Here is an 18,648-nt window from a genome sequence, read left to right on the forward strand (position 1 = left end):
AGAGGTTTAATTCTAAGGTATTGATCTATCTTTTCTATCTTTTCTTGAGTTGGTTTCATAACATTTGGTATCAGAGCTTTGCATTCTAGGGTTTCGTTGCTCCAAACAGATCATCGTGGCATTTTCGCTATAACCTTTTTTCTGTGACGTTTCAGAAGTCACAACAAAAACCCATTTGAGAAGAAATCGCGCTGAACCTTGGGTCTGAATTTCAGATATTTTAGCGCGATATTTGCGGAGATATGATCTGAGGAATTTGGTCTTTTTGCAGACTCCTGAATTACATTCAAAACAGGTGACCTGGGGAAACTCGTCATAACTTTCTCTCTGGGGATCGGATTGAAATTTCGTAACAAGGTACAGAAAGAGGACGGACTGTAGTTGTTTGTGTGTATGTTTCAGATTCAAAGGTTGAAAAATTAATGCGTGGTATGTCGTATAAGTTCGCTCTACTGAACCAGTCTAAAAGCAAGTCACTGTGGGAGATTTCACATAACTCTTCCTTGGTGAATCCAATTTGGCTCAGACTTGTGGCATTGGAAAGAGGACACAGAAGGCTACTACAGGTATCAATTTCAGAACTGGATGATCCAAAATTACAGAGATACATCAGATTCAATATCAAGCTTCTATAAAGTGAAAAAAGGTGTGTAGTTTTTTTTTAAATTTTTGTGTAAGCTTGGTTTAACGGAATTCAAAGGGCATAGTAAAGCATTATTATCGGTAACTGATGCCCCGAGGAAAGAAAATGCAAACACCTAGTAAGGAACCTGAAAGCTCTAGCATGACTCATGAAGAAGAGGAAGAAATGCTACATGATATATCAAAATTACAAGAACAAGTGCAACAAATGTCACGCTCACAAAAGCTAACAGAAGCTAAGATAAGTGGCGTGGAATCTAAAATAAAGGGCATGGAAACTAAGATGGATGATTCAAAGACAGATTTGAAGAGAGACATGGCAGATTTGAAGATAGATTTGAAGACAGACATGGAAGAATTGAAGAAGTTGCTACAAGAAAGGGTCACTAATGGTGAAAAGGTAGTAAAGGAAACTCATGATGAGAACAAAAGAAATGTTAATCATGATTCCATAGATGCTAATGTTGGATCAAAGAATCACCATATTCTAAAAATCGATATGAGGAAGTTTGATGGCAAGGATCCCGCCACATGGATATTACAGATGGAGCAATTCTTCGATCTCAATAATGTGCAAAACGCACAAAAGGTACATATGACAACTGTATATTTGGAACCAAATCAGTTTGTATGGTATCAATGGCTTTGCTCTCGTAGACAATTTATCACTTGGGCAATTTTTACGGAAGAATTGATAGCACATTATGAAGATACAAAAAGCAACACTTTTTTTAGCCAATTGATAAGTCTCAAACAAAAGGGTTCAGTAATGGAGCACATTGAGGAGTTCCAAAAATTGAACATAAGGGTAAAAGATATTCCAGAGGAGCATAGGATTGATGTGTTCATAGGGTCTTTAAAGGATAATATCCAACATGACGTTTGCCTTTGGGAACCTGATTCATTAGAGAAGGCATTCAGGTTAGCAAGAAAAATGGAAAGCAAAAATATGGCAACCAGGAAGCATACCACTCACAACTATAAAGACGGAAGTGTTGTTGCCCCTAGTCTTCCACAACCTATAAGGTTGACACCACAACAATTGGAAGAAAAAAGAGCAAAAGGGCTTTGTTATAGTTGTGATAGCAAATACACTAAAGGTCATAAGTGTGCTGAGAAGAAATTATTCTACATAGATTGTGAAGAGGAAGAAGAAAAGGAGCAAGAAAGGTCAAAAGAAGAAGATATACTCTAGGAACAAAGCCTAGATGAAGAACAAATAAATCCGACCATATCTTGTAATGCATTGGCGGGAATTACCACTCCTCAAACCATCAAGATAGAAGGACAAATCAAGAAGAAAAAGGTAATAGTGTTGATTGATTCAGGAAGCACCCACAATTTTATTCATTGTAGGGTAGCAAAAGAATTGAATTGCTTCCTATATCCAGCACCAGAGTGTCAAGTGATGATTGCAAATGGAGGAACAATAAATTGCTCTGGAAAGTGCCATAATATTAAGCTATCCATGGGAGAATATGTATTGACTAGCCCAATGCTTTCCATTCCAATGGGAGGTGTTGATGTTGTACTAGGAGTCCAATGGCTACAATCCTTGGGTACAATAGCTTTTAATTTTCAAGAACTTTTCATCAAATTTTCTACGGAAGGAAAGGAAGTTGAATTAAGGGGTATTGCAGGGAAACCAGGAAAGATAATCAGCTCTAATGGCATGACAAAGCTTCTAAAAAAGGAGCAAAGAGGTGTAATTGCACAATTATGTTCGCTAGATGTTTCCACATTGGAATCATCTAATTCTCCAGATCTCCAAAAAGTCCTGGACAATCATTCCAAGGTATTTGAGACTCCAAAAGGTCTCCCACCTATGCGTGATCATGATCATGCTATTCATCTAATTCCAGGAAGTGTTCCTCCAAACATCAAGCCGTACAGATATCCCTATGCCCAAAAGAGTGAAATTGAACGTATGGTTGCAGAAATGCTAGAGGCGGGTATAATTCAACCAAGTCAAAGTTATTTCTCAGCTCCAGTAGTATTGGTGCACAAGAAGGATGGATCATGGCGCATGTGTCCGGATTATAGGGAGCTCAACAAGCTCACTATTAAAGATAAGTTCCCCATTCCTATTATTGATGAATTACTGGATGAATTGCATGGATCAATTTACTTCACCAAGTTGGATCTTCGTTCGGGATATCATCGAATCAGAATGAAGATTGAAGACATTCCGAAAACGGCTTTTAGAACTCATGAGGGTCATTATGAATTTTTGGTCATGCCTTTTGGCCTTACCAATGCACCTTCAACATTTCATGGTTTGATGAATTCAATTTTCAAACCATTCCTTAGAAAATTTGTGTTAGTATTTTTTGATGATATACTAATCTACAGCAAGTCTTGGAAGGATCATGTTGAACATGTTGACAGGGTGCTACAACTATTGGAGGAGAAACAATTATATGCAAAAAGATCCAAATGTTTCTTTGGAGTCCAGGAGGTGGAATATTTGGGTCATATTGTATCTCATGAAGGAGTTAAGGTAGACCCTAGCAAAATTAAAGCCATTAAGGAATGGAAAATTCCCACATCCATAAAGCATCTGCGAGGATTTCTTGGGTTGATAGGGTATTATCGCAAGTTTGTTAAGAATTATGGGAGAATAGCAGCACCTATAACAACATTATTGAAGAAAGATTCATTTTCATGGACTCCGGAAGCAACAAAGGCCTTTGAACATCTTAAAGAGGCAATGTGCCAAGCACCGGTCTTAGCTACACCGGACTTCAAAAAAACCTTTATTGTGGAATGTGATGCTTTAGGAAATGGAATTGGTGTTGTTCTAATGCAAGATGAAAGACCCATTGCTTTTGAAAGTCATCCAATCAAGGGAAAGTTTTTAAGCAAAGCTATTTATGAGAAGGAAATGTTGGCAATACTCCATGCACTTAAGAAATGGCGACCCTACCTAATGGGAAGACACTTCAAGGTAAAAACGGATCATGATAGCCTTAAATACTTTTTAGAACAAAGATTATCCTCTGAAGAGCAACAAAAGTGGGTCACAAAGATGTTGGGTTATGACTTTGAAATCATCTACAAAAAGGGAAGCAAAATGTGGTGGCAGATGCACTCTCAAGAAAGGATGAGGATGTGGAAGCATTGTTGTGTGCCATTTCTATTATCCAACCATATTGGATAAACGAAGCAAGGGAAGAATGGAAGAATGACGAAGAAGTGTGGGCACTTATTCAAAAGCTACAACAAGATTCCAGTACTTCTGATACATTTAGCTAGCAAAATGATTCGTTATGGTACAAAGATCGCTTATACCTCTGTAACAATTCCCAGCTAAAACAAAAGATTCTTATGGAATTGCACACTTCTCCCTTAGGAGGGCACTCGGGATTTTTAAAAACTTACCACAGGGTTAAGAAGGAATTTTTTTGGGATGGCCTTAAATCAGATATTCAAAAATTTGTGGCGGAATGTTTGGTTTGCCAGCAAAATAAAGTTGAAACAATTAAGACACCGGGTCTATTACAACCTTTATCCATTCCAAGCCAACGTTGGGAGGAGGTTTCAATGGATTTTATCACAGGTTTACCCAAGTCTGAGGGAAAGAGTGTCATCATGGTGGTAGTTGACAGACTTACCAAGTATGCACACTTTTGTGCATTATCACATCCATTTAAAGCCAGTACAGTTTCTACTGCATTTATGGAAACAGTTCAAAAGCTACATGGAAACCCAAAGATTATTGTAAGTGACAGAGATCCCATTTTCACTGGAAATTTTTGGACAGAATTATTTTCTTGTCTTGGTACTCAGTTAGCTCATAGCTCATCTTATCATCCTCAATCTGATGGGCAAACTGAGATAGTAAACAAATGTTTGGAAGGATATCTTCGTTGCTTTGTATCTGATAAACAGACACAATGGGTCAAATGGTTGCCTCTGGCTGAATGGTGGTATAACACTTCCTTCCATACAACAACAAAAATGACCCCATTTATGGCACTTTATGGGTATCAACCACCATCCATCACATCATATTTAAGAGAAAATTCTAAGGTTCAGGCAGTGGAACATCACATCGAACATCAACAACAAGTCCTCCAACTCTTAAAGGATAACCTCGTGTTGGCACAAAATAGAATGAAACAACAGGCAGATCAACATCGCAGTGAAAGAAGTTTTGATGTAGGTGATTGGGTATTCCTACGGCTACAACCATATAAGCAAATGTCCCTAAAGCTAAGAAGGATAATAAATTATCACCAAAGTATTATGGTCCGTACAAGGTGTTGCAAAAGATTGGTACTATGGCATACAAATTGGAGCTTCCTGCAGCTTCTCGATTGCACCCAGTTTTCCATGTTTCATGTTTAAAGAAGGCTATAGGTGACAAACTCCCAATTCAAACAATATTGCCAGAACTTGACGAGGAAGGAAAAATGATATTGGAACCGAAAGCAGTCACAAAAACAAGAACTCGACAGCTACGAAATCGATCAATTTCAGAGTATCTTATCAAGTGGAAGAACTTATCCGCTGAAGGTTCCACATGGGAGGTCACCTATATTCAATGTTGGAGATTTATATCCATACAAGGAGACAGAGGGAGAATTATAGAAGGAGCCTGTAGAAGATGAAGAACAGACTGTACATTGGGAAGAAAAAATGCCTAAAACAGTTTAGAAAGAGGTCGAAGCTGTTCTGGAGAAAAGAGTATCCAAAAGAACCAGAGGATAGGATTATTTTCAGTATCTATTCAAATGGAGGGGACAACCAATGGAGGATACCAGTTGGTTGAAAATAGAAAAGTTGCAGAATTATGGAGTCAATCCTGAAAGTTTTAAGAGTGATTCTTTTCTTCCCCGGGAGTCTAATGCAGAAGCATCCAGACTTAGCCCACAATGTGATTGTATGTTCACATGTTGTGGCTAACACGAGTTGAATTTCATTGACCTGAGTGGTAAAAATCAGTTTCAATAAAAAGAGTTGGATCTCTCAAATTTATCTATTGCTTCAGTTATGGTCATAATTAAATCATTGTATTAATGTTAGAATATGAGATATGTTGTTATAATAGGTGTATACCAGAGCTTGAGAATAGGGATTTAATAGTTGAGTTGATAAAAATAGAGATTGAGTTGTCAATACAATTAGGATAGGGTTTGATCCATAAAAGAGAAAAAAAATGTAATGATAGAGATTGGATGGAATAGAAGAGGAAGTAAGCGAAATATTGAGAGAGAGACAGGGTTTGCGAGGAAACAAAGTTCAAACAAATTGATCCGAATTGGATCCATGAAAAAATTATCAAAGTGCCATGATTGTATCAAATAAGGACAGAATTCAAAATTCATGAACAAAGAGCGATAAGGAAGACCTCTTGACAGTGGCAGTTTGCAGCCAGTAAGGAACAATGAGGACCTTGGTCAAAGCACGCTAACCAAGGCCCATGGAGACCGTGTAGGAGGCAAAACTGGCAGTTAGGAAGCCTAGATCGGGAAATGGAGGCCATTTCTAATGCATTGGGAAAAACCCCTTGAAAAGGAAAGGTCTCGAGTGCTCGGTCACATGGGAAGTTGAGAAACCATGGGGAAAGTGCTAAGGTGATAGGCGGGTCCCATGCTCTAAAACCAATGGTGTATAGGAGGCACATTGGGGCGGTAAGCAGATTTGGCAGAAAACGAGCGATTCCATTCATCGCACGATGTGTGTCCGACGGATGAGAGAGAAAACCGCCTCTCATCGCACGCTAACGGTCGAGCAAGTCAACCGCGTGAAATGAGCGAACACTGTAGGATTTGGGGGCTCCAGATATGATGGCGAAGATTGCGCCCAATGGGAAAAACTGATTTGACAAGGAAATTAAGCTGCGACATACAAAAGTTTGAAGTCTGATTTGACCATTGAGATGGCGGATGAATCATTCTGCAGTATAACTAAAATAATGAACCGTCGAGGAAGAGCTGGTGCAGTTCATGAGAGGACAAGTGGCCACCTCCCTGTGAGACGTTGGCATTGACGCAGAGGTAGGGAACTCTAAGCCAACAACAGCAAGCGATCTAAAGGGGTGGAAGAGGAAGCGAATAGTCAAGGATAGATTGGCTTTAAGCCATGAACAGATAGAGAACAAAACGGACAGAAGATGAAGACAGAGAGAGTGAGAGCGAAGAAAAAGACAGTGAAGCAAGAAGCAGAAAACAAAGAGCTGAGCTGACCTAAGGCAACATCGAGAAGACATAACCAGGCTTGAGAGGTTCGAGCCATCCCTGTCAGGATATCTATCGGGAATTGAGCACCATTGGATACATCCCATTAAAGACTAGAGAGGTCGAGACTTAGTAAGGAAAGAGTCTGTGCACTCTAGTGGCTTGGGGAATCCAAGAACCACCCTACTAAGCATCCTCTATTTCAGGAGACTCAAGTTGAGCTCCTCATTGTAAATATCTGCTTTAAAGACACAATAAAAGAAGGCCACCACTGAAAGCTGGACCGGAGACGTAGCCCTGGATAATAGGGTGAACTCCTTATTAAATCTATGCGTTCTCGCATTTGCTTACTGTGTTTCTCTTACTGTTTTCCATTCTTCCAGTGTCTGTGTATTTTTCAATCTGATTGATCTGTTGCATAAAATAACATAGACACGCACACCATAACATGAGTCTGTAATACCTTCATTCATTATTTAATTAACTAAGGTCACTCACGAGTGATTTTCAGATCAACTGGTATCAGAGCTTTAGGCTATTAAGGTTAGACAAGCTTGTGTTGGTTTAGTTGTTGAATGCTAACTAGATCAAAGCTCAAATTAGGAGAAGGAGAGTTGGTCGAAACTAATATTGAAATTGGGAGAGTCTATCCTCAAAAGACAATGTTAGAGGAACGTTCTATGGGGCCAAACCCTCAATTCATATATAGTTTCTCAGCCATAAAGTCCATGGTAGAATAAATGTATAGGGACTTTAGAAAACATAAGGATGAAGATTCATCAGGCTCTAAAGAAGACAAAGGAGAAGATGAGTCACATTCCCATGACCACTCAAAAGGCAAAGGGAAAGAGGAAATCTTTCTCGCACCTCTTGATAGCCCTAAAAATAAAACATCTTTGATCAAACTAGGTGTTAAATTTGATTTACCTATATATGATGGAGAGTTGAATGCATAAAATCTGGACAATTGGATTAGACAAATTAATGTTTATTGCAGAATGCAAAATATCGATTCAGAGAAGAGAAAGATTCAGCTGGAAAGCCTACGCCTTGGAGGCACTGCCTTGGTTTGGTGGGAAGGCAGAACCCAAGTTGACATGAAAAGACATGGTAATACTATCTCTGTTTGGAGTGAATTTGCTTCTACAATCAAAAAACAGTTATATCCATTGGCCTACATGTAGCAAGCCATGATGAGTTGGCAAACTCTTCCGTAGTTGAAATGGCAAAGTGTGCAAGGGTACACTCAAGAATTTAGAAAGAGAGCATTGATTCTGGGAATCTCATTAGACTCACCTGAGACTCTGTTGAAGTACATTGGTGGTCTACACAAATACATGAGGCATACTATCCTCATGTTTAACCCCACTAGTATAGATGTGGTATCTATAGAAGCTACTCATCTAGAGGCTAGAGGAAAGAATGGAAGTCCAGAAGTTGGGGGATCATCCCAACCCACTGCAAGCAAGAATAAGGAGAAAAGAATGCAGAAATGGAAAGCAAGGAAGGCTAACACTGCACAGAAAAGCAAGGCTTCATGCACTCACTCTAAAAAGGATGGGCATGATGATGAGCATTGTTGGATTTTGCATCCAAAGCTGAGACCTAAGAAGTTCGAGGGAAAGAAGAAGAAGACTGCTGCAGCTTTCAGAAAAATTTGGGGTCAGACTCAGGAGATGAAACAACCATTGCAGCCACAGGTATAAGAGGTAAGAATTTTGAAGAATCTACTAGTAATTTTGCACAATCTACTATTGATGAAGAAAATGAGAGAAAAAGACATGAGATTTTCCATATTCGAGTTATTTCCAAACTACAAAAGATTGATACTTTGTTTGATAGTGGCTCACAAATAAATTTGATTTCTGAAGCAATTGTAAAGAAGTTGGGATTAGTAACTACACCTCACAAGAAACCATACCCATTGGGATGGTTGAATGATAAAGCACAACTACAAGTGACTAGACAATGCAAACTCAAGTTTTCTTTTGGGTCAACATTTGTAGATGAGGTTGAGTTAGACATAATTCCTTTGGATACATGTGGAATTGTTTTAGGAAGTCCTTACTTGTATGATAGAAAAGCCATTTTCTATAGAGTTGATAACAAGTATCTACTTGTTAAAGATGGAATTGAATACTTTGTAAGAGCTCATAAGCTCAAGAATAATTATACTCTCATAAACTCAGGGCAGATGAAACAAATGATAAATTCATGCAAACAATTCTTACCGATGGTTGTAAAGGAAAAGAAACCTGATAAAACCAATGTATTTGATGGCTATAATGCTAAACAACAAGTTGATTTAGAAAATATTGTTTCAGAGTATGATATCTTGTTTCAAGAACATAAAGGTCTGCCACCCAACAAGAAAATAGTGCATGATATTATTTTGCAGCAAGATGCTCCATTGCCTAACATTGGAATGCACAGGTTGTTCACTTTAGAGAATGCTGAAATCAAGAAGTAGGTGAGGTGTTGCTCTAGAAGGGGTTCATTTGACCTAACACATCACCATGTGGGTCACCATTCATTTTCTTGAGAAAGAAAGATGGCTCGTGGAGAATTTGCATTGATTATCGAGCACTGAATAACATAACAATAAAAAATTGTTATCCCCTTCCTCACATAGATGATATTCTAGATCAATTGAAAGAAGTTGTTTATTTCTCCAAGCTAGACTTGCATAGTGGATACCATCATGTCAGAGTTGCAGAACAAGATGCATGGAAGACTGCTTTCAAAACAAAGCAGGGATTGTATGAGTGGATGGTTATGCCTTTTGGCTTAACTAATGCTCTTGCTACTTTCATGAGATTAATGAATGATGTACTCATACCTTTTCTTGATGATTTTTTTATTGTGTATCTGGATGACATTCTAATATTTTGCAAAACGTGGGAAGAACACTTAAAGCATGTTAAGCAGACACTAGATGTTTTGAAAAGAGAAAAACTTTATGTTAAACTCTCAAAATGTGAATTTGGCGAAACATCTTTGAATTATTTGGGTCATATAGTAGGGGGTGGTGAATTGAAGATAGATCCCTCTAAGGTGGCAGTCATTGTAAACTGGCATAAACCCAAATCTGCTACAAAAGTTAGAAGCTTCTTAGGAGCACCACAATATTGGAGGAAGTTCCTTTCTAACTTTTCCTCAATTGTAGCTCCCTTACATGCTTTAACAGGATTGAACAAGGTGTTTCAGTGGGGAGGCAAACAACAGAAAGCCTTCGACACTTTGAAAGAAAAGATTAGTACATCACTTGTACTAGCACTGCTTGATCTTCAAAGACCATTTGAGATCCAAACGGATGCCAGTGACTATGCCATGGGAGTAGTGTTGACACAACATGGTAAACCCATATGTTATCATTCTGAGACATTAAATTATGTAGTAGTTAACTATCCTATATATGATAAATAATTGTATGCATTAGTACAAAGTGTAAAAAAGTGGAAACATTACTTAATGGGCAAAGAGACAGTAATACATACTGATCATCAACCACTTCAATATCTACACTCCCAAACTAAGTTGCAGTAATCAAGACACTATAGATGGATGGGTTTTCTACAATAGTTTCATTTAGTCATCAGATATAAAAAGGGCATACACAATAAAGTTGCAGACATTTTATCTAGACCCATTACAAATGCATCTACTAAAGCATAATTCTGTGTTACATGAGAGTTACATTGAACAATATGCTCAAGATGTAGACTTTAAAGATGTATATGCAACTTTAAGTCAAGGCAAACGAGTAGAAGAACTGGATTATCATGTAAAGGACTGACTCTTATATCATTATGGGAACTTATGTATTCCACAAACTGAAAGAGTAAAGATAATTCGAGAAGCACACACTTCTCTAATATCAGGTCACTTTGGGGTAAGTAAAATGGTTGCACAACTGCAAATATTTTGCTATTTGCCAAAAATGAATGAGACAGTTTCTAGATATGTAAGAGGGTGTACTATGTGTGCTAAAAACAAGCCCATCAATAGAAAACTAGGCTTGTATACTCCATTACCAGTTCCTTCTCACCCTTGGGAAAGTATTTCCATGGATTTTGTAGGAGGACTGCCTAAATCTAGGAAAGGTCATGATTATCTATATGTTGTTGTGGATTGGTTCAGCAAAATGTGTATTTTGATACCTTGCAATAAATAGATTACAATTGAACAAACTGAAAAACTATTCTTTGAACATGTATGGGTTCATTTTAGATTACCCACTTCCATTGTATCTAATCGAGACACCTGATTTGTGGGGAAGTTTTGTTCAAGTCTGTGGGAACTGATGGACACCAAACTGAAGAAAAGCACAGCTTTTCATCCACAAACGGATGGCCAGCCAGAAGTAGTTAACAGGACAGTGATCCAGTTACTTAGAGGATACTGCAACAAGCATCCTAAGCTTTGGGATGAACATTTATGTTATGTGCAACATGCTTACAAGAGAGCGAAACATTCTTCTACACATAGATCTCCTTGTGAGACCTATTTGGTTTCACACCAAGGTATCCTTTAATTTTTTCTTTGGTAAAGACACTACAGTTGAGGGACATAGTGATGTGGACAGGGCAACTAGGTTCATTGAAAAATCCAAGAGATCCACCAGGCAGTGCAGGAACAACTGGAAAAGAGCCAAGCCAAATACAAGGCAAGGCATGACAAGCATCAGATGCAGCATAGCTTCCAAGTTGGTGATCAAGTTTGGCTGTATATTAGCAAGGACAGGATGAAAGGTGAAGGTAAAAGGCTAAAGCCTATCAGGTATGGACCCTTCAATATACTTTAGAAGATTGGTGAGAATGCTTTTTTCCTTGATCTACTAGCTTACATGCACATCTACTCAGTCGTAAATGCATATTGCTTGAGATTGTTTGAACCTTCACTAATTGAGGATGCCGAAGAGCAGAGTCAATTTCCTTCTATTGATGACTTGTTACCTGAATATCTTAATGAATTGCAGGAAGACATAGTTCTGGACAGGAAGGTGAGACAACGCGTAGAGGAGATGTTGAGTACCTTAGAATTGGGCCCAAGGGTTCAAAGCTGAGTAGTGCAAAGTGGATAGATATTGTACAAGTGAGACAATTGTACCCTCACTTAGTTGATGCTTGAAAACCAACTTTTGGTAGTCCAAAATCTTTTTCAGTGGAAAAGTCGTGATCTGAATTGGATCCAGGAAAAAATTATTAAAGTGCCATGATTGTATCAAATCAGGACAGACTTCAAAATTCATGAACAAAGAGCGATTAGGAAGACCTCTAGACAGTGGTAGTTTGTAGACAGCAAGAAACGACGAGGACCTCGGTCAAAGCATGCTAACTGAGGCCCATGGAGACCACACAGGAGGCAAAACTGGCATTTAGGAAGCCCAGATCAGGAAACGAAGGCCATTTCTATCGTGCGATTAGCAATTGCACATCTCTGGGCAAAACCCCTCGAAAAGGAAAGGCCTCGAGTGCTCAGTCACATGGGAAGCCGGGAAACCGTGGGGAAAGCATTAAGGCGAAAGGCGGGTCCCACTCCAAAACCGGTGGTATATTGGAGGCACATTGGGGCGGTAAGTGGATTTGGCAGAAAACGAGTGATTCCATTCATTGCACGACTCGTGTCCGGCGGATGAGAGAGAAAACCACCTCTCATCGCGCACTAACGGTCGAGCAAGTCAACCGCGCGAAATGAGTGAACACCGTAGGATCTGGGGGCTCTATATCTCACCACGGAGATTGCGCCCGATGGGACAGAGCTTTAAGCCATGAATAGATAGAGAACGGAACAGACAAAAGACGAAGACAGAGAGAGCGAGAGTGAAGAAAAATATAGTGAAGCAAGAAGCAGAAAATAGAGAGCCGAGCTGACCTAGCGCAACATCAAGCAGACAGAACCAGGCTTGAGAGGTTCAAGCCATCCATGTGAGGATATCTGTTGGGAATTGAGCACCATTGGACTCATTCCATTAAAGACCAGAGAGGTCGAGACTTGGTAAGGAAAGAGTCTATGCACTCTAGTGGCTTGGGGAATCCAAGAACCACCCTACTAAGCATCCTCTATTTCAGGAGACTCAAGTTGAGCTCCTCATTGTAAATCTCTGCTTCAAAGACACAATAAAAGAAGGCCACCACTGAAAGCTGGACCACAGACGTAGCCCTGGAGAATAGGGTGAACTCCTTATTAAATATGTTGTGTTCTTGCATTTGCTTACTATGTTTCTCTTACTGTTTTCCATTCTTCCAGTGTCAGTGTATTTTGCAATCTGATCGATCCATTGCCTAAAATAACATAGACACACACCAGCACATGAGTCTATAATACCTTCATTCATTAATTAATTAACTGAGGTCACTCTCGAGTGATTTTCAGATCACAAATTGTTGTTATCGAGTCAAGAGGGCCAAGACTCTGTAATTTCTATATTGTTAAGATAATCTTCGGCAAAATCACATAACCAATCTTTTGTCGACGCGTTTCGAACCAACCAGTGTGGTTCATCGTCAGGACAAGTTGAAGATCTAATCAGGCTTAGCTCGATTAAATAGAGTGTGCAGAGACTCCAACAGCTATAAGGTAACGGCTAATTTGACCTAATGAACCTGGTCAAACTACTCAAATATCTAATTAATATTTCAAGAAATAGTTAAAATAGGTAAATAAAGGAGTTTATTTGTTAATTTAAGGATAATATTAATATTTTAATTATAATGGTCATTATATAATATATATTCAATGATTTAATATTATTCAATTATTATTTAAATAAATTAATTTAAAATTCGATATATTAATAATATTATTTCGAATATTAAGAGAATTTATTAATATTTTAATTATAATGGTCATTATATATATTTTAAATGATTTATTATTATTCTATTACTAAATAATTATTATTAATAATATATTTATTTAATAATAAAAGGATATATAATTGAATTCATTTGTTAGTTTAATATTATTTCAATTATCTACATGGTCATTATATAATATATATTAATTGATTTATTATTATTCAATTGCTATCTAATTATTATGTAATACTTCGCTACTATTTTTTATAATTTAGTTACATTGGATAATTATGTAATAATTTCTTAATGGTCCATTGGTAAGTTAGTTCTTTATTATTTAAATATAATGGTCATTAAACTTATAATATATGCTTATTGAATAATCTATAACTACTAACTAACTAAACAAATTGTTAAAACATTATTCTTCCTAGAGTTTTGTTATCCTAGGTAAATGCCATAATTAAGGGTAAGGTCCAAGTTAATTCATAATAGTATTATTCCTTTAATGGTCAAATAATCCATATTAGTTCAATATTTTTTATTCAAAAATATTAGAGGTAACTAAGCCCTTAGGTAAATAAATTATTACTTATAGGGTTGAATGATTATTCCTAAGAATATAACTAAAATCATTGGTCAATCATAATTTATCCTTAAAATCTAAGGTAAGATTCTATTAATAGTCGATATTTATTCAAATTTTATTTATTCAAAAATATTAAAGTCAATTCTGTTATAAGGTCAATAATATTATAATTTATAAGGATTAAAAAAGGGGGTCGTTTTAGACATTAGTTAAAGGGAAACTCAATTAATCATAGAAATAATTATCAAGGTATAATTAATAAATTTATGAAAATAATAATAATAAATGCCTTCATAATTAGGTTAAGGTTAATACACTGATAAGCCCGAGACTGATTCCTAACTAATTAAAACTCCAAAATAATCGGACAAAACTGCTAAAAGAAAATAAAAGGAAGGGGAAGATAGAAACCTAAAACCAAAAGACAGGGGAATGAGGCAGCTAGGAAGATAAGGCTGGGACCCAGCAACTGCTGATCTTCCATCCATCATCCCTATTAAGATTAATTGGCCTTTTCTCGATCTCCAGGGCCTCTCTGAATTTTCGATGGTGAAACTGCGCAACTTTGGCAATGACTTGAGCCTCCTCTATACATACATGATGCATAGTCTTCCCAGCATGCTCAGCCAGGGCCGAGGACTTGGTCCTACCATGTCTTAAATCCGCCGAATGCTCGCTGATCCGTTGATTGATAGAGCAACCAGTCTCACCAATATAAGGGGTCCCACAGGAACATGGAATGACATAGACGCCCTTCATGTCCTTAGGGTCAATCGGGTCTTTCACAGACCTGAGGGAGCCACGGATAGTATTGAGAGGTCTGAAAGTTGCGGGAACATTATACTTCTTCAGAATCCTCGCAATCCTGTCCGTGGTTCCTTTAGTAATAGAATAATAATAAATCATTTAAAATATATATAATGACCATTATAATTAAAATATTAATAGATTCTCTTCATATTCGAAATAATATTATTAACATATCGAATTTTAAATTAATTTATTTAAATAATAATTGAATAATATTAAATCATTGAATATATATTATATAATGACCATTATAATTAAAATATTAATATTATCCTTAAATTAACAAATAAACTCCTTTATTTACCTATTTTAACTATTTCTTGAAATATTAATTAGATATTTGAGTAGTTTGACCAGGTTCATTAGGTCAAATTAGCCGTTACCTTATAGTTGTTGGAGTCTCTGCACACTCTATTTAATCGAGCTAAGCCTGATTAGATCTTCAACTTGTCCTGACGATGAACCACACTGGTTGGTTCGAAACGCGTCGACAAAAGATTGGTTATGTGATTTTGCCGAAGATTATCTTAACAATGTTATGGATCACAGAAGTCTAAATTCCTTAATAATTTCTATATTATTGAATAATTGGTTAAGTGTGGTGTTGAGTGTTATTCTTGGTGCAAAGTTTCTCTTGAATTTGCGTATCGGCGTTTTGTACCCTAATCGGGTATTATTCCCATTTATGTGTTTATTGTTAAATAAGGTCAATTAGCGTTCAAGGTTAATACCGAGATTAGGTGCTAAATGTTGTTAAGCACATTTATTAAAGGTTTTGTATTAAACACATGGGTAGTATTGGAAAGCAGTAAGTGGTATATCACATGGAAAATAAATGGGAAATGGTATTTCTCGAAATTGTGTAATTAACCTAAGCTGGTGACACATCGCACAGGAATTTTTTTTTCTCGCATGCTCTCAACTTGATATCGGTTGTGTAAGAATTCATGTGAGACGGTGCGATAACCGTTGCATCGAACGGGACAGATTGATGGTGGAGATTTTTCGGTTATTTGGCACGTGATACGACGCGATATTCGTCAGATCTGAGGAAGCTAGATCAATGGTGGAGATTGAAGCGCTCAAGGAGTAAGAAGTCAAATTAGGACCAATGGTGATTGGTCAGCTTAGCGGGACCCTCAGGAGGAAATACATGTACATAATCTTATTAACGCGCAACTGATTGGTAACCATTAGTCTAATTCTATACTACCACTTCAATTTTGGTAACCTTCCACATCACATGGTAATTGTTCCTCTCAAGTGACAATTTTTAGAAGGGAAACCACTATGATCCATCTAATGTTGTGGAAAAACTTCCAAGTGCTACTTCAACTTAGGCATGGGGGCTGATCACCATGAACCTACCTTCATTCAATTTTCAAGGAGCCCAAAGTATGCTAGTTGCAAGGAATTATTCGAAGAAAAAGGATGGATGGGTTTTCTTCAGAAATTACAGGGTTATAATGACATAGTAGCTTTGGCTTTTTCTCCAAACAGACTGTGCTAAATTTCTTAAATCGGCTTACAAATATTTGAATTGGTCGAAAGGGGTCCTACACAACTTCTTAGAGGAAAAAAGGTATCCACTTGTTACGACACTACATAGATTTCTTACTTGTGAAGGTAGGTGTTGGTTTCTCATTATTCCCACTTTTTATCCGCCTTTTTATCTCTTTCCTATACTCATTTCATGCCATTGTTGGTCAATTTGTATTATAAACAACAAAGGTACGCCTATTGTCATGTCTTTGTGAATTGTTAATAAATTAAGCATAGTCAGAGGGGATTGTTGCCTAAAGTGACTTGCTAACTTAAGTTTTCGTGTATATTTGGAGGAATGATGATCAAAATCATGATTCAACATATGATTAATATCGAGCTAACAATGCTATCTTTGGATATCAGCTCCAACGGTGGTTCAACCTATCGACTAGCACAAGTGCTATCTTTGTATTCTGTTATATCTCAAGCATTGTTATGTATTTGCAAGAAGACAATTGTCATAACCTTAGGCACTGTTAGTTGTTAATGAAATGTATAAGTAGTGATTATGGGGCTGGTAAGGTGATCGCTAGGAGATATGCAAGATTTCTGAGCTGTAACATTAGACCTTTGTAATGATATTTTGAATAATACAATTCTTGATCTTTTGATTATTTTATAGATCTCGATCTTGCCATAGCCATGATCAGGGAGTTGGGCCCACTCTCTTGAATAGGCATTGTTGGATTAGATGTGTGTGTAGGTTTATTTTCTGATGTGTTATCTCTTTACTATGTAATGATTTCAGTGTGTTGTTGTGAGTCTTAACTTGATGTTACTCTTGTTTCTCTTACACATTGTTATGTTATGATTAAATGTTCAATGCTGGGTAGTGAAACTATGGCCTGCATATACCTTCCATGATAACCTTTAAATAACCAGTCAAGCCCCAGGTTGACAATTAATGTGGAATTGGGTGAATTGCATGGTTCATATCTAAACACCAACATTTTGGCACTATTGTTGGGGAGGCTATCGAAGGTGACAAAGTATGACCAATATTAACCATAGGACCATCCTCTCATCTCAGGGAGGGAAGTTTTTCACCCTGCTCTAGGTCCTGAGCATTAGATTGTTTATTTCTTTCATAGGAACTACTCTCTCGTCCTAGCAAGGGAATTGTTTTTCACCCTATTTCAAGTCCTAAGCTTATAATTTTGTTGTTGGTTTGTTTCCCTTTCTGCTTTCTTTTTAGGGGCCACTCTCTCGTCTCGGGGAGGGAAGTTTTCACCCTGATCCAGGTCATGAGCTTTCAATTTGTTTGAGTTTTTTCCTTTTATTTTATGATTGCATGAACAGTGATACAAATAAAAGGGGTATAGGAATACCCCCAAAAAGAGGAAGGATAGATCTAGGCATAATTACCTATATCCAAGAAATCATTTCAAAAGTTGAATAATGAGCATCGTCGTGAGCTGATGTTAGGGTGAGATCTCATACGTGATTTGGAGGGTAGTCAGTTTCACAACTAGAACCTCCTACAATAACTAAAGTAAAATTCAGGGAAGAAGGAGTAGCAAGTAGAGGATCAGGGGAACTAAACATTGTGAGTTCAAAAGAAGAAGAAGAAGACTTGAGGGAATTCACTGCACCATTTGATTGAGGAGGTGTTGTTAAACATACTCAACCATGCATTATAGTACAATGAGTACTTTTTGATATTCCAAGTGAATACATGGCTCTTGCAACTTCTTCGATCGAGTTCCCAATTGGAGATATCAGGAGTGATGTGCCTATGAAGACTATTCCTTTGACAACATTACCTAACTTTCATTGTCTTTCTCCTGAAGATCCAGACACATTCCTATTTGAATTCAACATTGTCTATCGGGGGTATGACTATATTTTTGATGCCCAAAAATTGAAATATTCCCTGCCACTTTTAAGGGAACAATTTTGAGATGGTTCATGGGTTTAGGGGGCAAATATATTCCTACATGGGATGATATGAAGACAATTTTACTCGAAAATTATCAAGACTACTGCAAATCCCGAGATGTTAAGGAAGAAATCTTTACGATTATATAGAAAGAGGATGAGAACATGGAAGACTTTGTGGAATGTTTCAAATACAATTTGT

The sequence above is a fragment of the Pinus tabuliformis genome, chromosome 5_2 (assembly GCF_031772625.1).
Source record: "Pinus tabuliformis cultivar Carrire ecotype Pingquan chromosome 5_2, CPIR1, whole genome shotgun sequence".
Lineage (NCBI taxonomy): Eukaryota > Viridiplantae > Streptophyta > Pinopsida > Pinales > Pinaceae > Pinus > Pinus tabuliformis.